At 38.9% G+C, this 25,531-nt stretch overlaps 1 protein-coding gene across 1 annotated transcript in view; it reads right to left on the bottom strand.

The window, feature by feature from the left end:
- The window catches only part of LOC131433090 (serine-rich adhesin for platelets), a 294,767-nt gene extending 269,518 nt beyond the window's left edge, over positions 1–25,249 (bottom strand). The window contains exon 1 of the mRNA XM_058599877.1: positions 25,122–25,249. The gene's annotated coding sequence lies outside the window, so the exon portion shown is untranslated. The remainder of the gene's footprint in view (positions 1–25,121) is intronic.
- Positions 25,250–25,531: the final 282 nt, after the last annotated feature.

Genomic DNA, 25,531 nt, shown 5'->3' on the forward strand with positions numbered 1-25,531 from the left:
GCGGAATGTTTTACATGTTTTCTTCCTTGTATTTTTGCCATAGTATCTACGAACACTTTCCGAAGATTATCGACACTTTTTAGCGATGGATCAATCCTATTATTGAGTTCACAGGTTTCTGGTTTGTAATTCAACACTTCTTGATCAAAATACATGAAATTTTCTTTTGAATCCATCCGATCCGACTCTCTGTTTATAAAAATAGTAAGTTTGAATGTAATCTTCACGAAAAATTAAAAAAAAATGAATCGTTTTATTTGTCCAGGTTTACACCTTGAGGATTTTCGTATCTAAAATTGATCTTTTAAGGGGCGGGTAGGGTCTAACATTTATGAAAAGTCATTTATTATTTTCTTTATATTTTCTTATAGTAACACATTTCAAAAATATTTTGTGAAATTGTCAAGCCTATTGGAACGAAACTCTGGAAGTTATGGACCTTTATCTATGGCTATCTCATTCTGCGAAGATGCAAAAGCTCAGCGCACCCGGCCCAAGATTTCTACTTCGATTGACTTCAAAACTTGACAAAACATTCTTGGAATGTTTCATTATAACAAATTATAGCAGAAAAACCTGTTTTAATCCACCTAGTGGTGTAATGCTGCCTTTCTCATGTATAATATATTCTATTCAAAAAAATTTTCTTCGATTTTTCAAAGAAACCAAGAGATTGTTTGTGCATAACATACAGAATTAAACAGTGCATTGATTGCGTAGGTCATCCTTAAGAAAACGAAGTGGGTTCACTATTATATGCACTTCCGGCACCGGAACCCGAGAACCGGTATAATCAAAGTCAGTTCGTACGGCCACTAACTAACATGGCATACAAACTCTACTAGTACGCACTCTAAATTACGACTTAAATGTTTGTCGCATCCGAAAATATGCAGTGATTTTTGGTAGGACCATAAGACCTTTCAATTGACCCTAAGATTGGGAATAACGGTTTAGAGTCCAGTTTATAACATTTTTACGGGTTTTGTTCCGCCAGTTTAAGTGACGGCGTACAATATTGAACACACTTTACCCTATAACTCCGGAACTGGAAATTTGATTCGGACGAAATTCAGGAATTCCGTATGGGACCGGAAGACCTTTCATTTGAATCTAAGTTTGTGGAAATCGGTCAAACCATCGCTGAGAAAAGTGAGTGAGATCCATTTTGGTATATATGACCACTATTTTCGGTACTTCCGGAACCGGATACCGGGATCCAGGATAGCCGGAATCGGTTTGTTTAGTTGCCTACTGATAATGACTATCGATTTGTGTAGTTTTGAGACCAGTTTAGAAATTTTTTTACGTGTTTTGTTTCGCCGGTTTAAGTGACGGTGTACAATATTGAACACACTTTATCCTATAACTCTGGAACCGGAAGTCGGATCCGGATGAAATTCAGGAATTCCGTATGGGACCTAAAGAACTTTCATTTGAATCTAAGTTTGTCAAAATCGGTTCAGCCATCTCCGAGAAAACCTAGTGAGATTATTTGACACATACACACACACACATACACACACACAGACATTGTTCAGCTCGATGAACTGAGTCGAATGGTATATGACACTTGATGACAATTTTCACTAGTCGGTTTTTCAAGTGATTGCATAACCTTTCTATATGAGAAAAGCAAAAATACGATTTTTTGAAAATGTTAGACCCAACCCGATCAGATGCACATAACAAAATCATAACACAAATATAGCAACAGTTGAGATACTTTACAATTTGTGTTATTTTGAGATGTTTAACAAATGAAAACAGTTGAAACTTTAAACTTATGATAACAATATAATAACAAAATCAGTTATGATGTTTTATTTTCGTTTGCAAGACTCATGATAACGTTCATTAATTGGAAAAATGAGTTCTTCCGTTGCTTTATATCGAAATATAATGATCAGAATTTCAAAAAACTGAAACAAAAGGCGGGTGGGTAATGTCAGAGACATAACTGGATGTCGTGAATACGAAAACAACTGACTTGTTCCTTAACACTTCCAAATATCAATAAGTTCAGGGGTTCCCAAACTATTTTGGGTCATCGATCCCTTTACTAAAATTAACTTAGGCCGCAGACCCCCATCAACAAATTACTTTGAAAATTCAATTTCTTGCTTTTTTAATATTGATGTAAAACACTTACCAATTTCTGCGAATGGTAAAAAAACACAACTTTTTAGTGTAAATACTTCAAATGACAACTTATATTAAACAGTAGGGGTTGATTTCTAGACCTCGTCGACCCACATAGTCAGTTCTCGTTTACGTCGATCCCCGCAAATAGGATATCGACCCCAAGGGGTCTATATCGACCCCAAGGGGTCTATATCGACCACTTTGGAAACCCCTGAATTAGTTGATCAATTGTATGAATTATGCAAGCATTCCCCTTTTTCACATTTTTCGAAAAACAAAGAAGGCTTCACTTTATCTCGATTACTGTGAATTTCACACAGCGAAAAGTGTACAAATCTAATCAAACAGTTCTAGAATTGTACTGAAATGAGGATTTTTACCTTCGATTTGCGAAGAAGAAATCCTAATAGTTCTTTAGAAAACTTTTAGAGCCATCAGAACGGCTGATTTTGTGTGATGTTCTCCACCGTTGTCCTCTTTTCGTTGTTTTTTCACCAATGCAAACGACTGGCAGCTGTGACGTAATCGCTCATATCGGAGGCGAAACTAGCTTTGCAAACGACACAGCAACTGATCTAACTGATCCAATTTTTGTTAAGAGGTTTCTTTTTACGTGATTTCGTTTGTAGCTTTTTCACTAATGGGCGGTCCTAACGGCTATAAAAATAGCAGCATATAGAATTTTAATGTCGATTATTTCATTTCGGATTTGCTTTTCATTGAAAGAAACTATCGGGATGCTGTACGGGATTCATTCCTGCCTTTCAGAAGGACCAAATTGATATTTTGTTCTCTTCCTCAGAACGCGTTCAACCAATCAGCTGGTGTTGACATGGGTCAAATGAGACAGGTTTTTCAATAGTGTACTATTGAAATACTCCAATGCTGTTTCTATACACGTTTAAGTTTAAAAATTTCGATTTTATTGGTAGTTAGATTATATAAATCCTTTCACAGATCACTGAGCTATGAGCTTTAAAAATACGAGAAAGATAAACGCGCCTTATGAATGATCCTCTTTGATACTTGTTTATACCAAACATTTCAGAAAAGTTTAATTTTGAATTATTTGAGATTATGTCACACAACTGAAAATTTTATCATTGAATTGTGATCATATTGTGATCGTATTTTTTTTGTGAAAAATCGTAGTATTCACTTTGAACAACCACCAAAAATTTAATTTATTTTTGGTCTAGAAAGGTTTCTACTCTGACTATGCTGCGTTCATTTGTTCACTTCTGATTAGTCTACGCTGGGATACAGTGGACTACGCAAATCATGAATTTTAAGATGCGTCCTCAAAAATACCTCTTCACCGACTTATTTCTCAATATATCTGTTTATCATGCAAAACATTTGAATTTATTTTGTTGAACGATAATTCTCAAAAAATTGAGCAAAAATGATGATTTTTTTCTTTCATGATTTTCACTAATCGCACTGTAATACCGAAACCGGAAGCCGGTTCTGGATCAACTTTTCGGAGACTTTTTTAAAAATTTTAAGACTTTCTATTTGCATCTTAGTTTGTGAAAATCGGTCAATAAATTTTCGAGGAAATTGAGTGCGCATTTTTCAATAAATTTTCACATATTTTTTATGATTCCGGAAGCGGAAGTCGGATCCAAATGAAATTCAGGAAAATTGTGTGAGACCATAAGACCTTTCATTTGCATTTAATTAGTAAAAATCGGTTCAGCCATCTCTGAGAAACGTGTGTGACCATTTTATTCCTTTTTTTGCTGCATATCGCCCTTTAATTCCGGAACCGGAAGTCGGATCGGGATAAAATTTAATAGCAGTTTATGGGACCATAAGACCTTTCATTTGAATCTGAGTTTGTGAAAATCGGTTAAGCCATCTTTGAGAAAATTGAGTGACATTATTTGTCACATACACACAGTCATTTTGTGATCTCGACGAACATAGTCGAATGGTATATGACACTCGGATCTCTGGCCTAGGTTGTAAAGTCGGTTTTCACAGCGATTGCATAGCCTTTCTGTATGAGAAATGCAAAAAATACATTTAATCGGCCCTATATATGAAAAATGATTATCCGAAATAAAGTAATCAACCTCAAAATCGATTTTAAATCAGAATAAGTGTCGTCAGGGGCGGTAAGTTCCATTAAAATTTGGGAAGGGGGAGTGGGAGGGGGGTGGGGGGCTGGGTGCACAAACAATAATTACTACAGATCATTAAACTTTGCAATGTGTAGAACACAGCGGAGAGGTTAGAGCAAATAAAAAGCAACCAATTACGCAAGTTTAGTTTCTCTTCCGAATGTTCAGATCACAAACATTTTCCTTACTATTCTAGTAAGGAGTGTATCGATAAGTAGTTAGCAACATTCAAACAGTTATTACTCTGAAATGGCTTAATTTTTTGCAGCGTGTTTTGCGGTGACATGTTTGTTTACATGTCAATAACAGCTGCGCAATCGATTGGTTTTGGTACGGTTTATCATTTCAATGATGAGTCGAATTGATCCGGAAACGCGAAAGAAAATTCTGCACACTTGGTGCTCAGAAAGTGGTGTCACGTACAACGAAATTGCAAAACGGGTGAAAGTGTACCACACTAGTGTCAAAAATATTATCGAGAAGTTCGGTAAGACCCTTTCAATGAAGGATTTGCCCCGATCCGGTAGGAAAACAAGTCCCAGCCAGCCCGGCCGCGACTTAAAAGTGGTTGAGTACATCAGGAAAAACCCATCGGCGTCGACGCGGTATTTGGTCAAGCAGTTCAACACCAGCATCGGGATGATTGAACGGATCAAAGTTCGGAACTCCCTGAAAACGTACAAGAAACAGAAGGCGCCGAAAAAGTCCCTGGTCCAGCAAGTTCAGGCCAAAACAAGAGCGCGAAAACTGTATAACCGGATTCTACAGAGTAAAGACGGATGCATCCTGATCGACGACGAAACCTACGCCAAGGAAGACTCGAGCGCTGCCCGGATCGCAATATTATACGAAACCGGTGTACCAGGACCTGGACGACGCTGACACCACGGTGGCGATGAAAAGTTTGGGCAGAAGGTGGTTTGCGGTCGTCGATTTTCTTCACAAAAGGCACAATTAACGCCAAGGTGTACTAGGAAGAATGTTTGAAGAAGAGAATGCTGTCACTGTACAAAAAGCATAAGGCTCCTCCTCTCTTCTGGCCGGATTTTGTTTCAGCCCACTACGCCAACTCCGTTCTACAGTGGTTGTCAAAAAATAATGTGCAATTCGTGGAAAAGGACATCAACCCACCGAACTGCCCGGATCTTCCGCCAATTGAAATGTATTGGACAATTGTCAAGCGGCACTTTCGGAAGGAAGGTACAGTGTCCCAAAACATGCAGGAGTTAAAAAAAAACTGGACAGCTGACACCAGGAAAATCACAAAAGTAACTGTGCAGAGTTTAATGAAGAATGTCAAGTCCAAAGTGCGAGCGTTTCACAGAAACTAGGATTTTTTTCAATATAATCAGTGAAATGCATAAAAATGTAATTTTTCTACAATATATCGAAAACTGATGTCAAAATATGTTTTTTTTTCGCTTTTTTATTCAATAATCAATGTTGCTAACTACTTTCCGATACGGTCCTTAATAAACAATATTAGACAGTGGTCAAGTATAGCACATTTCACATTGCAGTAAATTTGTTCGAAAATTGAGGTAACTTAGCTGAGAAATATGAACGACTACGAAGTAATAGAAAAAAAGTGTTATATCATAAGATATTTCTAGCAAATTTTAAAATATTTATTCCAGTTGCCAAAATATTGGGGTGGCATGGCCACTCCAATAAATTTTTGGAGGGGCAAAAAGTGCTTTGCGCCTGAGTGTCGTCACCAATACATACAATGTCCAACTTCATGGATACCGCGACTCGGTGCGGAATGTTAGCACTGTAGGGCAACTGGCAGATTTACTTTGTGCGCCGTTCGTCAAACGAGAGACAACCGATTTGTTAGGAATTTTGCTCGTTGAAATAACTGTAAAGCGTATTGATAGTTGGAAAAATGGCACCCTTCGGTTGTTGTCAGAATCCAAGGCATTTTACAAAGAACTAATGAGATTTTACTTCAAATGGATGATTTATTAGTAGAACAATGTGCCAAAATAAATGTACATTATTAATGTGATTTGCTTTTTGTTGACAGCAGTCCTACGTCAATATCGCGGTTATGTTTCTAACATTAGCTACTACAAGTTTTATTTTGTAGGTTCTCCTCATCCAATTCTGCTTTATTTTCACAAATGAACGGCTTCCATTGATGCATTTGATATGATTCTACCTTAGTAACATTTCGATGTTAATACCTATTTCCCTGACTTTTCTTTAGCAATGAAAAATGATGTATCTTCAGTACAGAAATTCAGAAAGCAAAACTCGACCAACCAGCCCCGGTCATCCCTAATCGAAAAATCACAAATTCGATAAAATAGAATTTGACAGGGTTTTGGCGTCTACTGTATAGGTAATTATAAAGGTAAAGTTTGAATAAATTAGCTAAATACGAAAGCAGATTTTACTAACAAAAGAAAAACTACAAGTAATCTGTCTAGATTTCCGATATGTTGTATTTATATGAATGAATAAAATGTACCATTCATCCTTCCTAAAATATGGAGACTTTGAAAATATTTTCAATCGATAAAAGCAAATAAAAAGAACATCACTTCACTTTTTTATCACTCAGCTTTATTAACGATCATAATTGCTTTGGATACGTTATTGGTTAGTTATCTCGTTAATGTCGTACTATTGAGCTGTACATTTTGATTTCGATATTGGCTATCGAAATCGGGATCAAAATGTTAAAATAAAACAATTTACAATCTAAGTTGGCATTTTATGCTTACATTGCATACCATCCTTGGAGACAAAATCTGCAACGCTAAAAGCGCGGGGGTGTTTTAAACAGCCGGATCAAATGCCGCACAAACTGGAGTGCACTGGCTCAGAGGGAACATTTACATAGCTCAACCTTTCTCTCTTTCTCGCCGTATACCTACCTACACGTTCACGACGGAACTCTTCGTTCGTACTCCATTCTACGATCACAAACACTGAACACTAAGTCACTTCTGGTAGCATTCGCTTAGAATCTGGCAGCGCAGTCCGCGAATGAAGCTGATAGGCGAAACGTTAAGTCACTAATCAACCGCCAAATATTTTGCAGGAACAAATGCAACAACCGAGATTGAAGAACTGTCCAAACCGAACCAAACGAAACCGAGCAGCACCGCGGAAAGCAACAAGTTCACTGTCCGTGTATAAAATCAACAAGTGTGTGCGGGTATCCGTTTCCGCGTCCACGGATATGCACCTAGCGGCACACGTACGGAACACAATACAACTCAAGACAAGCCAGCCGCAACACGTCCCGCCGTGGGGAAAGCAATCGAACGTTTGATGAATGAAGTCCGAGTTTCATTCATCAGCCATGGTCCGGGCGAGTTCGGGGAAGGAAATTGAACGGCACGAAAACGAAGAAAACGGAAAATCGGGCTGCGCGTACGACGATGCTCCGTTCCGTACCCGTTTCATTCCATTGCTATTCCCATGCCAAAGGAGAATTACAACACAGTTACACATACACACACATACACTCACACACGCGCTGTTCCCGCACGCCAACGGATTTTCCGTTCGGTTCGACATTGGTCGTGATATCGCGAAATGTTTTATTGGCATGCCATGTGCGAAATTACTGCGATCGGCGTCGAGTGCGACGGTGCGATGGCATTCTTATCAGCGCCGATGAAAATGCCGTTGGTCTGCCTCTTAGCTCTCTGAGCTGTTCTTGTCTGCGCCTGTGATTGTGTCAGGAAACTACCCGCGACCCGCAAACCAACGACGCCGGTCGGTAGTGACGTGAAGTTTGTTGCTAAATTAAGACTTTCGCACGTGAACTGCCATGCTGTTCCACCCATTGTCTGGCGCGTTGCTTTGGGAAAGTGTTCTCCGGATATGTTCCCGGTTGATAGCTTATGAGTTCTGAAGCGTCTAATGATTTTTATGATGTCTTAAATTTTACCAGGGATTGGCCGTCCAAGAAATTGTTCGTTTATAATTTTGAATAAATTTATTGGGCTTTTTGATATCCAACAACTTTTCGTACATGAAAAATATCATCTAATTTTAAAATTAAAATCACGAAATATTTTGCTTTTCAGACTATTTTGTATGACCGTACTCGAAAATTATGCTGAGCTTCATAAAATCAGCAAGTTTTTGTGAAAAACAACAATTAAATTTACAACTCAAACCGAGTCTATTGGCCATCTTTGCCCCACAGTTTCGTTTCGATTTTGCGTCGTCAAGTCAAAACACAAACAAAAAAAAATTTATCATGAAAACCATCAGTATCATTCGATTCAGCTCAACTTAATTAGTTAAAAACACTTACTGAATGTAAATTGTTTTCGGGAATATATTTATTAACCATAAAAATCTGGAACGAAAAAATCGACCCTTTCCCTTTTACCGGCTACTAACACTCAACGAAGCAAACGGCATGTCAAATGAATCTGCAGCCAATTGTAGCTAATGCTCTGGCCCACGTATAGAGGGCTTAGCCGATGGGATATGACATCTGGTATTCAAATTATTGCGAGTAGCTTTTTTCATCCCGTGGCCATTTTCGTCTCGGTCTTCCCTACACCCCTACACACTTCTTTTACTAAGATTAAAATTAATGCCCTTATAGTCCCATAAGTTGTTATTGAATTTCATCTGGATCCTTCATCCGGTTCGGGAGTTACGGGGTAAAATATGCAAAATGAACTAAAAAGGTGCAATCGATTTTCTCAGAGACCGCTCATCCAATTTTCACAATTTTAAAATGAAAAGTCTTACAACTCCATATAATACCACCAAATTTCATCCAGATTCGGTTTTCAGTTCCAGAACTACAGGCTGATAAGTATAAAAATTCCTTTTTCAGGAGCATTTTTTTATACATGATACGGAAAAATCAAGTTAAATACATTTAAATATAATGATTATTTCTTTTCCGTATAATTCTTCAATAAGGCAGGTATGGTTAGTTTATGACCGAATACGTTGGCTTTGAGTAAATGGTCGTCAAATGGTAAGATAACTAAGCCCTCACAAGTTCCTATCTCATGCCTACCCGTGTGTCTATGATGAAATTTGGTCAATAGAACGGCGTCGACTGGTGCTATCGCCTTCTGCGTTAGTAGCAGAATGAGAAGATGCGAAATGGCTTATAAGTTAAAGTCCATCCTAAAGTACAATGTTTATCATAGTATATTGCAACATATCATGCTGTTGTTTATTACAATATTTATTATATATTGAATTGAATTATTTTACATTATATTATATATAAAAATAATAATAATTATTATTATTATGATTATTATTATTATGAAAAGGAAAATTTTATATTTCCTGCTGTTCTGCGACGAAAGAAGAGCTTAACTTACACTGTGACATTAACTGTTTTATTGTATCATAGCATATTATTTCATATATTATCGTCTTATATTAAAAATAAACTGGTTTCAGACTGTGTTCGGATCGCACTTCCGGCTCCGGAACAACAGAATAATGTGTGTTCAAAATTTCAAGCCGTAATTTAGAGCGAAAATGCAAAAAAACGAGAATTCTTATAGTTTTTTTAAAACTGCTTAAAATTGAAAAGGTTATGCTAATATTTGCCAAAATCGGTGGCGTATCTAAAGGAGGGAGGGGGGTGGTGTGGCGAAAGGAACTTTTTTTATTGCTCGCTCTGTTTTTTTGCTTACTAAATCAAAACCAACGATGGGGGCGGTAAATCTCTTAATCTCTCCACTATCCAAAATAAACTGTTTTGTTCCTATCCAATATTCAAAGAAAAGTTTGTTGAAGAATCCCTCAGTAATATTAATGTAAACATGAGTTATATGAGAAAGGCAATATAGCACAACTAGGTGCATTAGAACAGGTTTTGTTTTTAATTTGACTCCCGATTTCTACTATCGATTTCTTTTCAGTGTAGGGTTCGATAAATATTGTTTTCAGTTTTTACCTATTTTTTTCGACTATATGTTTCTGCTAAATAATTGGTAAAATTTAAGTCTAGCCCTTTTTAAAAGACAGTCTAGATCAGTTCTGGAGAAACAAAGTAAGCAAGGGGGCTTTTTGTGATGAGGTCTGTATGTCGAGAAAGTTTCATTTACCAGATCGGCTGAAAAGTTCGTATCGTTTCTATGAGAGGGCGCCACTAGAATTAAATCCATACCATTTTTAGTTAGTACCAACCTTCAAAAGATACGTGTATAAATTTGACAGGTGTCTGATTATTAGTTTGTGAGATATTGCATTTTGAGTGAAGCTACTTTTGTTATTGTGAAAAAAATGGAAAAAAAGAAATTTCGTGTGTTGATGAAACACTACTTTTTGATGAAAAAAAGTGCCGCCGATACCAAAAAATGTCTTGATGAGTGTTATCCAGACTCTGCACCGGGCGAAGCAACAATTCGTAAGTGGTTTGCAAAATTTCGTACTGGTCATATGAGCACCGAAGACGATGAACGCAGTGGACGTCCAAAAGAGGCTGTTACCGATGAAAACGTGAAAAAAATCCACAAAATTATTTTCAATGACCGTAAAGTGAAGTTGATCAAGATAGCTGACACCCTAAAGATATCAAAGGAACGTGTTGGACATATTATTCACGAATATTTGGATATGAGAAAGCTTTGTGCAAAATGGGTGCCGCGTGAGCTCACAATCGATCAAAAACAACAACGAATTTATGATTCTGAGCAGTGTTTGGAGCTGTTATATCGAAAAAAAACCGATTTTTTTCGTCGATATATAACAATGGACGAAACATGGCTCCATCACTTCACTCCGGAGTCCAATCGACAGTCAGCTGAGTGGACTGCACGCGATGAACCGAACCCAAAGCGTGGAAAGACTCAACAATCGGCCGGTAAGGTTATGGCGTCTGTATTTTGGGATTCGCATGGTACAATTTTCATCGACTACCTTGAAAAGGGAAAAACCATCAACAGTGACTATTATATAACGTTATTAGAGCGTTTGAAGGACGAAATTAAAAAAAACGGCCTCATTTGAAGAAGAAAAAAGTTTTGTTTCATCAAGACAATGCACCGTGTCACAAGTCGATGAAAACCATGCTGAAATTGAACGAATTGAGCTTCGAATTGCTCCCTCATCCACCGTATTCTCCAGATATGGCCCCCAGTGACTTTTTCCTGTTCTCAGACCTCAAGAGTATGCTCGCTGGTAAAAAAATTAGAAGCAATGAAGAGGTAATCGCTGAAACTGAGGCCTATTTTGAGGCAAAGGACAAATCGTACTACAAAAATGGTATCGAAAAGTTGGAAGATCGCTATAATCACTGTATCGCCTCTGATGGCAATTATGTTGAATAATAAAAACGAATTTTGGCAAAAAAATGTGTGTTTCTATTAAACGATACGAACTTTTCAGCCGAACTGTTAAATCTGAGAGGGTGCTGCCAAATCCAAAAACGATTTGGCACGAATTTCGTCTATTCGAATTCTATACTGAAACAAAAAAAAAACGATTTTCATTTCTGGAGATAACCTATTTATAAAGATTTGCTGAACAATACTGCGTAGAGACACTTTACACTGTCGAAACAACTTTCAGACATTAGGGTATCCCTATTGAAATAACAAACCTCCCAAAAACCAATCGTTTTTTTTTTCGAGAAAATCGACTTTCTGGGACTTACAAAAGGTTCCAGAATGTCGATTGAGAAAATTTTTTTTTGAGATAACACTAAATCTCTACATTTCATGCAATTCTAAAACTTTTGGCATCAACGTTTTTTTTCGATTTCGGAAATTTAATTTGCTTCTGCTTAGCGGTTTAAATTGAAGTGCCAGGTGGGGATAGCAGTTCAATTTAAACTGCTGCAGCACTGATGAGTCGAAGACGAAACGCGAAAGAAAATTAATAGTGTGTCGTTTTCCGATCGGAAACTCGGATGATGCAGTAAAGTGTCGAACTTGTGTCGAAAAAAATGTAGTTCAGTGAAGTATGAAAGTGAAGCTATTAAGCAAAGTAAGGTTGAGTTTGAAGTATATTAAAACGAAAGTAAATAATGAAAAAACTAAAATGCAGATTAAAATAAATTAACTAAAATTGGTGGAGTTACATCGTGAGTATAAATGTAAAGAAAAGAAACAAAGCTTACTTAAGATTCAAGATGGAGTAAAGTAACAATAAGAAATTAGTTAACAAAGGAAAACAAAGCAAATGGGGTAACTAAAGAATGAGAAGTATCACAATAAAAGGTCAGAAACTATAAAAGTGAAGTGCTGTAACGAAGTGAAGTGCTGTAACCAAGTGAACTGCCTTGACGAAGGGAAGTGTTAATTACGGGAACGGCTGGTTCACGTATATGTTTATCAATAATTTATTCGATCCGGTAATTCCGGAATCGGACATCGGACCCGGATGCCACACAATTGCAACTTGTGAGACTATTCATTAGATTTAAAGTTTGTGAGAACCAATCCTTCATCACATACTAATTTTTCAATTTCGACAAACTGAATCGAATGGTGTTAAACTCCGGGCAGTTTCCTTCGACTGTTTTGTTTTTCTCTACTATCTTCAGTTTATTACCCGTTAGTAAATGGATTTAATAATAATAATCACCGAATCATAAAACATAACTATACTTCTAACTAGAGTTATTGTTGAGAACCAAGAAAATGACTATTAAACTATAGGATTTAAAAGAAAAGTTGAAATAACTTTTGTAATTATTCACAGCCTTCTGAAGAAAATAAAAATAACATGATTAAATAAATAATTGCTGCGTATACCAGGGAAAAGTGAATAATACTGAAAATACAATCAATGATCTGCCTTGCTATTTAGACCTATTTGGTAAATACCATCCATCCATCCATCAACCGCTTACAGAATACTTAAACGCCGGCAGGAAATAACATCTGCCCAGAATCCTATCCTTGTCCTATATCTACCTTCAAAAATAGCATCTTCCTACACCCACGCGTTTTTTTTTCTTATCTTTCGACCAAAGTTTATTCACCTGAGCGACATTGATCGTGACTCACGGGGTTTTGCAATGAAGCATGTTATGCATGTCGCCCCGGGGGAGGAAAATATTACCGGCAAACGAAAATGCCTATTTGCGGAAAAATTATTCTCTATTCGTACCTGTTCTATTTATAGTGCTACAAAGCTGGGCAATCTATTCGAAAAACAAAACATCGTGGATATTCCAGCATAACGTGAAATTTTAGTTGGTTGAATTCGTTTTATATTAAAAATATAGTACACTTGTTACTTGTAATTTAATATACCAGATTAAATATGTTCAAAAAAATAGGATCCACTAAAAAATCGAATCGGAAATTCTGCAATCGATCGGATATTTCTTGTTTTGCTTCCCGTAAAATTTCAATCTTTCAAAGCTATAACAAAAAAAAATAACAAACTTGTGAATCTTACCGCTTCTTCGTCCGTCGAATGTCAAAATACTCTGCCGCGAAGAGAAAGGTTACCGGACGAAGAGTTTGTCGAATGAGTGTGCCTTCCAAGGACTGCAAGATTCGCTCGAGTAGCTTACACATCAACAGCGTGTGCCATTAATAGTGGAGCAATGAAGCATCCGAAAATGGCCAAGAATTAAGTCGAAACGAGATCACCACTTTAGTGGGCGGTTTAACGAGTGGGATGATGCCTACCCATGCAGCACTGGCTGGCACACCACAGACTGGCGCACGGTGAATGGAAACAAGGTGGGCGGTAACAGCCAACAAGCTTAACGCACACACAATACTTAGGGTGGAAGCCCACGTGCGCTGTGTCAACCGCAAAAACAAAATACACCCAAACTGTATTTCCAGAATTTGCCCAGCTTACTGTTCCGAAGAACTGATTTTTTGCTTAGACCGGAAATGCAAAATTTGATTTCAAATCACTCAAATATCGTAGATAGTATTTTACAGATTAAGGTTCGACTAACAATCTGTTTGAACTAATGGAGAAAATAGGGATATCGTAGTAAAAATTGAGTTTAAATCGTGACTATTCAGTAATCCTACTAATTAGGGAAATAAATTTATTATTACGAGGAAAATTGTTCAATTTGTCAAATCTCTGCATTTTTCAATCTTTGGAGCATTAAATCCTTGAATCCTTGAATCATGGAATCCAGAAATCCAGAAATCCAGAAATCCAGAAATCCAGAAATCCAGAAATCCAGAAATCCAGAAATCCAGAAATCCAGAAATCCAGAAATCCAGAAATCCAGAAATCCAGAAATCCAGAAATCCAGAAATCCAGAAATCCAGAAATCCAGAAATCCAGAAATCCAGAAATCCAGAAATCCAGAAACCCAGAAACCCAGAAATCCAGAAACCCAGAAATCCAGAAATCCAGAAATCCAGAAATCCAGAAATCCAGAAATCCAGAAATCCAGAAATCCAGAAATCCAGAAATCCAGAAATCCAGAAATCCAGAAATCCAGAAATCCAGAAATCCAGAAATCCAGAAATCCAGAAATCCAGAAATCCAGAAATCCAGAAATCCAGAAATCCAGAAATCCAGAAATCCAGAAATCCAGAAATCCAGAAATCCAGAAATCCAGAAATCCAGAAATCCAGAAATCCAGAAATCCAGAAATCCAGAAATCCAGAAACCCAGAAACCCAGAAATCCAGAAACCCAGAAATCCAGAAATCCAGAAATCCAGAAATCCAGAAATCCAGAAATCCAGAAATCCAGAAATCCAGAAATCCAGAAATCCAGAAATCCAGAAATCCAGAAATCCAGAAATCCAGAAATCCAGAAATCCAGAAATCCAGAAATCCAGAAATCCAGAAATCCAGAAATCCAGAAATCCAGAAATCCAGAAATCCAGAAATCCAGAAATCCAGAAATCCAGAAATCCAGAAATCCAGAAATCCAGAAATCCAGAAATCCAGGAATTCAGGAATCCAGGAATCCAGGAATCCAGGAATCCAGGAATCCAGGAATCCAGGAATCCAGGAATCCAGGAATCCAGGAATCCAGGAATCCAGGAATCCAGGAATCCAGGAATCCAGGAATCCAGGAATCCAGGAATCCAGGAATCCAGGAATCCAGGAATCCAGGAATCCAGGAATCCAGGAATCCAGGAATCCAGGAATCCAGGAATCCAGGAATCCAGGAATCCAGGAATCCAGGAATCCAGGAATCCAGGAATCCAGGAATCCAGGAATCCAGGAATCCAGGAATCCAGGAATCCAGGAATCCAGGAATCCAGGAATCCAGGAATCCAGGAATCCAGGAATCCAGGAATCCAGGAATCCAGGAATCCAGGAATCCAGGAATCCAGGAATCCAGGAATCCAGGAATCCAGGAATCCAGGAATCCAGGAATCCAGGAATCCAGGAATCCAGGAATCCAGGAATCCAGGAATCCAGGAATCCAGGAATCCAGGAATCCAGGAATCCAGGAATCCAGGAATCCAGGAATCCAGGAATCCAGGAATCCAGGAATCCAGGAATCCAGGAATCCAGGAATCCAGGAATCCAGGAATCCAGGAATCCAGGAATCCAGGAATCCAGGAATCCAGGAATCCAGGAATCCAGGAATCCAGGAATCCAGGAATCCAGGAATCCAGGAATCCAGGAATCCAGGAATCCAGGAATCCAGGAATCCAGGAATCCAGGAATCCAGGAATCCAGGAATCCAGGAATCCAGGAATCCAGGAATCCAGGAATCCAGGAATCCAGCAATCCAGGAATCCAGGAATCCAGGAATCCAGGAATCCAGGAATCCAGGAATCCAGGAATCCAGGAATCCAGGAATCCAGGAATCCAGGAATCCAGGAATCCAGGAATCCAGGAATCCAGGAATCCAGGAATCCAGGAATCCAGGAATCCAGGAATCCAGGAATCCAGGAATCCAGGAATCCAGGAATCCAGGAATCCAGGAATCCAGGAATCCAGGAATCCAGGAATCCAGGAATCCAGGAATCCAGGAATCCAGGAATCCAGGAATCCAGGAATCCAGGAATCCAGGAATCCAGGAATCCAGGAATCCAGGAATCCAGGAATCCAGGAATCCAGGAATCCAGGAATCCAGGAATCCAGGAATACAGGAATCCAGGAATCCAGGAATCCAGGAATCCTGGAATCCAGGAATCCTGGAATCCAGGAATCCAGGAATCCAGGAATCCAGGAATCCAGGAATCCAGGAATCCAGGAATCCAGGAATCCAGGAATCCAGGAATCCAGGAATCCAGGAATCCAGGAATCCAGGAATCCAGGAATCCAGGAATCCAGGAATCCAGGAATCCAGGAATCCAGGAATCCAGGAATCCAGGAATCCAGGAATCCAGGAATCCAGGAATCCAGGAATCCAGGAATCCAGGAATCCAGGAATCCAGGAATCCAGGAATCCAGGAATCCAGGAATCCAGGAATCCAGGAATCCAGGAATCCAGGAATCCAGGAATCCAGGAATCCAGGAATCCAGGAATCCAGGAATCCAGGAATCCAGGAATCCAGGAATCCAGGAATCCAGGAATCCAGGAATCCAGGAATCCAGGAATCCAGGAATCCAGGAATCCAGGAATCCAGGAATCCAGGAATCCAGGAATCCAGGAATCCAGGAATCCAGGAATCCAGGAATTCAGGAATCCAGGAATCCAGGAATCCAGAAATCCAGGAATCCAGGAATCCAGGAATCCAGGAATCCAGGAATCCAGGAATTCAGGAATCCAGGAATCCAGGAATTCAGGAATCCAGTAATCCAGAAATCCAGTAATCCAGAAATCCAGGAATCCAGGAATCCAGGAATCCAGGAATCCAGGAATTCAGGAATCCAGTAATCCAGAAATCCAGTAATCCAGAAATCCAGTAATCCAGGAATCCAGGAATCCAGGAATCCAGGAATCCAGGAATCCAGGAATCCAGGAATCCAGGAATCCAGGAATCCAGGAATCCAGGAATCCAGGAATCCAGGAATCCAGGAATCCAGGAATCCAGGAATCCAGGAATCCAGGAATCCAGGAATCCAGGAATCCAGGAATCCAGGAATCCAGGAATCCAGGAATCCAGGAATCCAGGAATCCAGGAATCCAGGAATCCAGGAATCCAGGAATCCAGGAATCCAGGAATCCAGGAATCCAGGAATCCAGGAATCCAGGAATCCAGGAATCCAGGAATCCAGGAATCCAGGAATCCAGGAATCCAGGAATCCAGGAATCCAGGAATCCAGGAATCCAGGAATCCCGGAATCCCGGAATCCCGGAATCCAGGAATCCAGGAATCCAGGAATCCAGGAATCCAGGAATCCAGGAATCCAGGAATCCAGGAATCCCGGAATCCCGGAATCCCGGAATCCAGGAATCCAGGAATCCAGGAATCCAGGAATCCAGGAATCCAGGAATCCAGGAATCCAGGAATCCAGGAATCCAGGAATCCAGGAATCCAGGAATCCAGGAATCCAGGAATCCAGGAATTCAGGAATCCAGAAATCCAGAAATCCAGGAATCCAGGAATCCAGAAATCCAGGAATTCAGGAATCCAGGAATTCAGGAATCCAGAAATCCAGAAATCCAGTAATCCAGTAATCGAGTAATCCAGTAATCCAGTAATCCAGGAATCCAGTAATCCAGTAATCCAGTAATCCAGGAATCCAGGAATCCAGGAATCCAGGAATCCAGGAATCCAGGAATCCAGGAATCCAGGAATCCAGGAATCCAGGAATCCAGGAATCCAGGAATCCAGGAATCCAGGAATCCAGGAATCCAGGAATCCAGGAATCCAGGAATCCAGGAATCCAGGAATCCAGGAATCCAGGAATCCAGGAATCCAGGAATCCAGGAATCCAGGAATCCAGGAATCCAGGAATCCAGGAATCCAGGAATCCAGGAATCCAGGAATCCAGGAATCCAGGAATCCAGGAATCAAGGAATCCAGGAATCCCGGAATCCAGGAATCCAGGAATCCAGGAATCCAGGAATCCAGGAATCCAGGAATCCAGGAATCCAGGAATCCAGGAATCCAGGAATCCAGGAATCCAGGAATCCAGGAATCCAGGAATCCAGGAATCCAGGAATCCAGGAATCCAGGAATCCAGGAATCCAGGAATCCAGGAATCCAGGAATCCAGGAATCCAGGAATCCAGGAATCCAGGAATCCAGGAATCCAGGAATCCAGGAATCCAGGAATCCAGGAATCCAGGAATCCAGGAATCCAGGAATCCAGGAATCCAGGAATCCAGGAATCCAGGAATCCAGGAATCCAGGAATCCAGGAACCCAGGAATCCAGGAATCCAGGAATCCAGGAATCCAGGAATCCAGGAATCCAGAAATCCAGGAATTCAGGAATCCAGGAATTTAGGAATCCAGAAATCCAGAAATCCAGTAATCCAGTAATCGAGTAATCGAGTAATCGAGTAATCCAGTAATCGAGTAATCCAGTAATCCAGGAATCCAGGAATCCAGGAATCCAGGAATCCAGGAATCCAGGAATCCAGGAATCCAGGAATCCAGGAATCCAGGAATCCAGGAATCCAGGAATCCAGGAATCCAGGAATCCAGGAATCCAGGAATCCAGGAATCCAGGAATCCAGGAATCCAGGAATCCAGGAATCCAGGAATCCAGGAATCCAGGAATCCAGGAATCCAGGAATCCAGGAATCCAGGAATCCAGGAATCCAGGAATCCAGGAATCCAGGAATCCAGGAATCCAGGAATCCAGGAATCCAGGAATCCAGGCATCCAGGAATCCAGGAATCCAGGAATCCAGGCATCCAGGAATCCAGGAATCCAGGAAACCAGGAATCCAGGAATCCAGGAATCCAGGAATCCAGGAATCCAGGAATCCAGGAATCCAGGAATCCAGGAATCCAGGAATCCAGGAATCCAGGAATCCAGGAATCCAGGAATCCAGGAATCCAGGAATCCAGGAATCCAGGAATCCAGGAATCCAGGAATCCAGGAATCCAGGAATCCAGGAATCCAGGAATCCAGGAATCCAGGAATCCAGGAATCCAGGAATCCAGGAATCCAGGAATCCAGGAATCCAGGAATCCAGGAATCCAGGAATCCAGGAATCCAGGAATCCAGGAATCCAGGAATCCAGGAATCCAGGAATCCAGGAATCCAGGAATCCAGGAATCCAGGAATCCAGGAATCCAGGAATCCAGGAATCCAGGAATCCAGGAATCCAGGAATCCAGGAATCCAGGAATCCAGGAATCCAGGAATCCAGGAATCCAGGAATCCAGGAATCCAGGAATCCAGGAATCCAGGAATCCAGGAATCCAGGAATCCAGGAATCCAGGAATCCAGGAATCCAGGAATCCAGGAATCCAGGAATCCAGGAATCCAGGAATCCAGGAATCCAGGAATCCAGGAATCCAGGAATCCAGGAATCCAGGAATCCAGGAATCCAGGAATCCAAGAATCCAGGAATCCAGGAATCCAGGAATCTAGAAATCTAGAAATCCAGGAATTCTTGAATTTATGTATTCCTCGGGATTCCGGATATCTAGATGTCAGCAAACCAGAAATTTGGATGTCAGGAACCCGAAAATTCAGAAATCCGGTATTTCAAAAATCTTTGGAATCCGTAAATTTCCGAATCCAAGAATCAGGGAATTTGGAAATCGGAATATTTATTTTAATGTTTAATCACCTAAATACCTGTGTTTGTTGAATTATTAAAAAACGTATATTTAATGGAAATCAGAGTGTTATTTGAAAAAAAAAACATTGAGAACGGAAGAAAAAATCAGTACAACATTGAGAAAGGAAGGAAAATTAAAATCATGCAAATCTTAAAAGAATTTAATGATATATGAGAGTGACAATAGCTAAATCAGCAAAGTAAAGTTACAGTTTGAATTTGCTTAAACAAATATTAGAATGAGAAAATAATTACAATCCTGAAAAACTGAGTGAATATTCAAAAAATGAATAATTTTGGTTTTTTTTATTTCATGCGAAATGTTTACTAAAATGAAACTGAGCAAAATTTACAGAAAAAGCTTAAATTGAAAATTTTGATAGTCAAAAAGACAACAATATGAACACTGAAATGAGGATTTCAACGATTTGAGTGAACAAAATGGAAAGCAAAATAATGACACAGTAAAGCACAAAAAACAATGATGATAACATAAACACGAGAGCATTAAAAGGGAAACTATAAATGTTACCAATATAGTTGTTGATAAAATTGAATGAAATTATGGAAAACAATTTTTTTACGAAAAATAGAAAATAAATACAGATTGTCTGACAATAAAAATATTGATGGAAAGCAATAGCAAACTAGATCGTAATAGTTAGTAATAGTTGAGATTGTAAAAAAAAAGACTGCACTCTAACGAAGGCAAAACTTTCATTTGTGTACTAGGGTAACAGAGGTATTTTGGCCCACTTTAGGATTGATTTTATTTTGGCCCACTTTGTAAAAATATCCCCCAAATGTTATAATATTTTTGAAAACCCCTTTCGCAATAGGTAATTTAATGTGATTAGCTTCAAATTGATGCAACATGGGTTACTTAACATCGATAAAATCCGATGAAATTGATAAAGTTTGTTAGGTGGGCCAAAATATATGAAGTGGCCAAAATACCTATGTTACCCTACTTGTTATTGATAAAATTTTTGATCAAACTAGCTTGTAGTGCATTGTTTACATGTGCAAAATTGCATCATACTCTGTGAAGTGGTAATCGAGATGGCTTCCAAGCAATTTTTCGTCGGAAACAGGTATCAGGATTTGATTGGTAGCGTTGAATCCAAGGTGCGAGAATTTAGAGCAAATTCAGCAGTCGGAAGTTTTATATGAGAGATCTATAATAGAACTGAAACTGAAACAATCATATCCTCAGCAAGCCGTATTAGTTTTATTTTTTCGAACAGTTAAACTGTCAAATTTAAAACTTTAAACGCTGCTGGGACTGTCATTTTTTTTGTTTTAATTTAAAACTGACATAAATTATGCATCTCTCCTGAAAATGCTCTTAGTCTAGGAAAAAATTTGAATAAACCAATATTTCATTTAGAGGTTATCGTATACTTGTGCTTAAGGCACATAACCGTACGTTATTTCTCCTTACGTTTCGTCTTACACTCTTCAATGCATAACAGTTTATGTTAAACTGTTATGCCACCTGTCATTACCGTGGAATAGCCTCCCTATGTGCTGTTTCCAAGTTATTTGAAATCATTGTTCTCGACTTCATGACTCATAAGTGCAATGACTATATCTCTAAAAATCAACACGGATTTATGCCTAAACGGTCAACATCTACTAACCTAGTAACTTACACATCTTTTATCAATCCATGCAATCTCGTCTACAGGTAGACGCTATCTACAGTGATTTTTCAGCGGCATTTGATAAAATAAACAATTGCTAAACTTGACAGACTTGGCTTTGGTGGTTCTTTACTGAATTGGATGCATTCATATCTTACTGGTCGTGAGATGTCGGTAACAATAGGAAACTGTACAACATCACCGTTTGCTGTGAGTTCTGGAGTACCTCAAGGAAGTCACTTAGGACCGTATATATTTTTACTCTACCTTAATGATCTGCACTTCTTACTGAAATGTTTCAAACTATCATTTGCGGATGACTTCAAACTCTACCATCTGATCAAAGAACAAGAATATGCACACTTTTTGCAAGCTCAATTGAATACATTCGTTGAATGGTGTCACTCCAACAAGATGGTATTAAACGCCTCTAAATGCTCCGTCATATCATTTTCCCGCAGGCACTCAGTAATAAGATATGAATACAATCTTTCGCAAAATGTTCTTAAGTGTGAATCGTTCGTGAAAGATTTAGGAGTTATTCTTGATGATAAACTTAATTTTAAGAATCACATTGACTACGTGATTTCGAAAGCATCGAAACTCTTAGGCTTCATATTTCGAATTACCAAAAATTTCGCTAACATGCACTGCTTGAAAACTCTTTATTGTGCACTAGTCCGATCATGACTTGAATATGCGGCTGTCGTTTGGTCACCTCATTATCAAACTGACATTGATCGTATTGAAGCTGTTCGACGCAAATTCATTAGGTTTGCTCTCCGAAATCTACCATGGAGAGATCCATTAAACCTTCCAAGTTATAATGATCGTTGCGACTGATCGAACTGGATCCGCTGTGTGTTCGTAGAAACGTCTACAAGGCTGTTTTCATCGCTGATTTAATACAATCACATATTGATTGCCTGATCTCCCTGATCGATTGGTCAACTTTGACATCCATCGTCGCAATCTTCGTTCACATCCATTTTTACGAATCCCTCGTGCTAGAACTAACTACGGATATAATGAACCGTTTCTCAGTATGTGTCGTTTATTTAACAGGTGCTCGCAGGTCTTTGATTTTCATCTCTCGCGTAATGTGATAAAACGCTTATTCAACGATTCCTTAACTATCCAGTAAATAAATGTTCACCATCTTCATTGAAAATTAATCAGATTCGCCGAAATTAACCTGTTCATCCTCCCTCTCATTTTCTCCGTCTTCCACCATCTTTTTGATCACTAACTAGATCTACATGGCGGTTCTAACCCCGTCGTTCTCCACGCTCACTCATTGCTCCCTCAACTAACCTTCTTCTTCCATCGTTATATCCACTTTTCTCTTCTATCTCGTCTTTCAAGGAAGCTGCTCTGTAATGCTGTAATATTGTGTCATCAACTAGTTATAGGGTTAGTGGTTTAGTTTTAACTGTTAGATTTAATTGTTAGTTTTAAACGTAAATGTATCTGTTGGATCATTGTAATCTGTTGATACAAAAGATGAAAAAAGTAAAAAAAAAGGTTCTAAATAATCCACCAAGCATACGTGCAAAACTGTTCATTAGCTTTACATCTGATTAGCCGTTTATGTTGAACTGCAAGGTTGCATAAAGACTGTCCCAGAAAGTATGGACGCTACCAACAATCGCTGCCATTTCGCAATAGTTCAGAAACTGTCAATTTTTATGGCTGCGCCCTGTTGTTTACACTCTTCTCTAACCACTTGTGCAGTTGTTTATTCTTTTTCATTAGTTTGTTTCGAAATGCGTGGACTTTCAGCAGAACAACGTCGAAAGATTGTGTACAAATGGTGCACAGGACGCAGACTGTCACTAAGAAAGATAGCAAAAATGGAAGGTTGAGGATAAACCGAAAACGGGTCGAAAAAAAGGTCCTGCTAACCCTCAGTTGGATAAACGTATACTGAAGGCGTTCGAGCAAAAGAAGGAGGTTTCAGTTCGGGATGTGGCTAAAAATGTGGGCATTTCGAAGTCACATGTTCTTCTTGCTAAAGAACGTTTGAATCTTCGAACCTATAAGAAGCAGAAACAAACAAAACGTAGTCCGAAACAAGAAGCATCGATCAGGCCGAGGGTTCGAAAGCTGTACAATATGATTCTTGCTGGAAATTTGAACTGCATAATCATGGACGACGAAACCTTCGTGAAACTCGATTACAAATCCTTGCCGGGACTACAGTATCATACTGTGCGAGAAGGGCAAGTGTTAAACCAGTCCGAGACATCGATTGAGTCGAAAAATTTGGTAAGAAAGCTATGGTCTGGCAAGCAATTTATAGCCGCGGTAAGATTTCGAAACCCTTCATCACCACTGCTTCAATGAACAGCGAAATATACATCAAGGAATGTTTACAAAAAACGACTTCTACCCGTGATTCGAAACCACAAGGATCCTGTTGTCTTCTGACCAGATCTTGCTTCTTGCCACTACTCGAAATTAACGGTAGAATGGTATACTACCAAAAATGTCACTTTCGTCCTAAAAGACATGAATCCTCCAAATTGCCCACAACCTCGACCAATTGAGGAATTTTGGGCATTGTGAAGGCACATCTTAGGAAACATGTCTCGGCAGCCGAAACCATTCATTGGAAAAAGGTTGGAAAAAAGTGTCAAAACTTGTCGCCAAGAAGTCTGTACGGAATTTAATGAGGAACGTTCGCAAGAAGGTGCGCCAGCTAGTCTATAATGGATAAGTAGCAAATGGTGAGAATAATAATCTGTTGTTGTAGTCTAACATTATCAGTATATCCAATAAAATTTGAATTGAATATCTAACACTTGTGAATTATTTACAGCGAAATCAAAGTGCGTCCATACTTTCTGGGACAGTCTTTAACAGTTTCAACTGAAACTGTTATGCACTGACGATTATTAGAAGAAAAATGATAGCTAATATGTGATTTTTATTACCGAAAAGTTTCTAAAATGTTTGAATTTAAATTATTGTTTGGTTATCATTTTTGATGTTGCATTTTGTTTCTAGTCTCTGATAGTGAAAATGATTGAGAGTGCAACAAATAGCAATACTTTCGATACGAATCCCGATCAACAAGCCGTAACAAGTTTATAACAAATATATGTTTTCGTAGCAAGTGCTGATATAGGTAAGTTTGGTCTCGTTAGTAGTTAAAATATCAAAATTTTCTAACAAGTATAAAAAGTGAAATAATTCAGATACGATATGTTGATCGGGATTAGAAGTAAAGAGAGTAGAGAATAGAGAGATATGATATTCGCAGAGTGAGAAAAATTCAAACCCCACATTACGGTTAGACAGTAAAAGAGCGTATAACGAGTAAAGAGTAAATGAGAGTAGAAAGTTATATAACAAAAACAGAGTAGAGTGTAGAAAATGTAAGTGAATAATTTAAGGGGAATGTTACCTTACAAAATTGAATCAGATTCGAGTGATTCGAACATGGAGTGGTAATAATTTTGTTAAGATAAAAAAAGTAAAAGAGTGACTGTGATCATCATACAATGAAGTTATAACTTCGATATGATTACATTACATATCGACACGCTGAACAATGTTATCAAAAAACTTCTTATTACAATTCAGGTAGAACAAATTAAATGCAACTGCTTTTTTATGCGAAAAGAAGGTTTGGTAAGTAATATAGTATGCTAGTACTTACCTTTGAAACTTGAAAAATGGTCCAATTGACACCCTAGTGCAATTATTACATATTTCTTTCAATCCAATATTGCACTATTTTCTCTGACACTGGGATTTTTTTCAGGATAAAATGAATCTTCTTGATTTTATGGTACTGTTAAAACACAGATATCAACGTAATTACTAGTTTTATCCGAATAAGAAGAGTAACAACGATTAGTTCACTTTTATCAGCAAGACACTTTGATGCAGATTCCCTTTCACTTTGTGGCACTTACTTGCAGTGGCTGTGATTGGTCATTTTTCCGGTATTGAGTACACGTGTCCCAGAGTGACGAGTCCGGGAGCTACACTGACCTTGGATACGCGTTCAAACTTGGCAACGATCTGAGGCTTCCATCGTCTCGTGGGGCTGGGCTCGTTTCAAAA

This window comes from Malaya genurostris, chromosome 2 (assembly GCF_030247185.1).
Source record: "Malaya genurostris strain Urasoe2022 chromosome 2, Malgen_1.1, whole genome shotgun sequence".
Taxonomy (NCBI): Eukaryota; Metazoa; Arthropoda; class Insecta; order Diptera; family Culicidae; genus Malaya; species Malaya genurostris.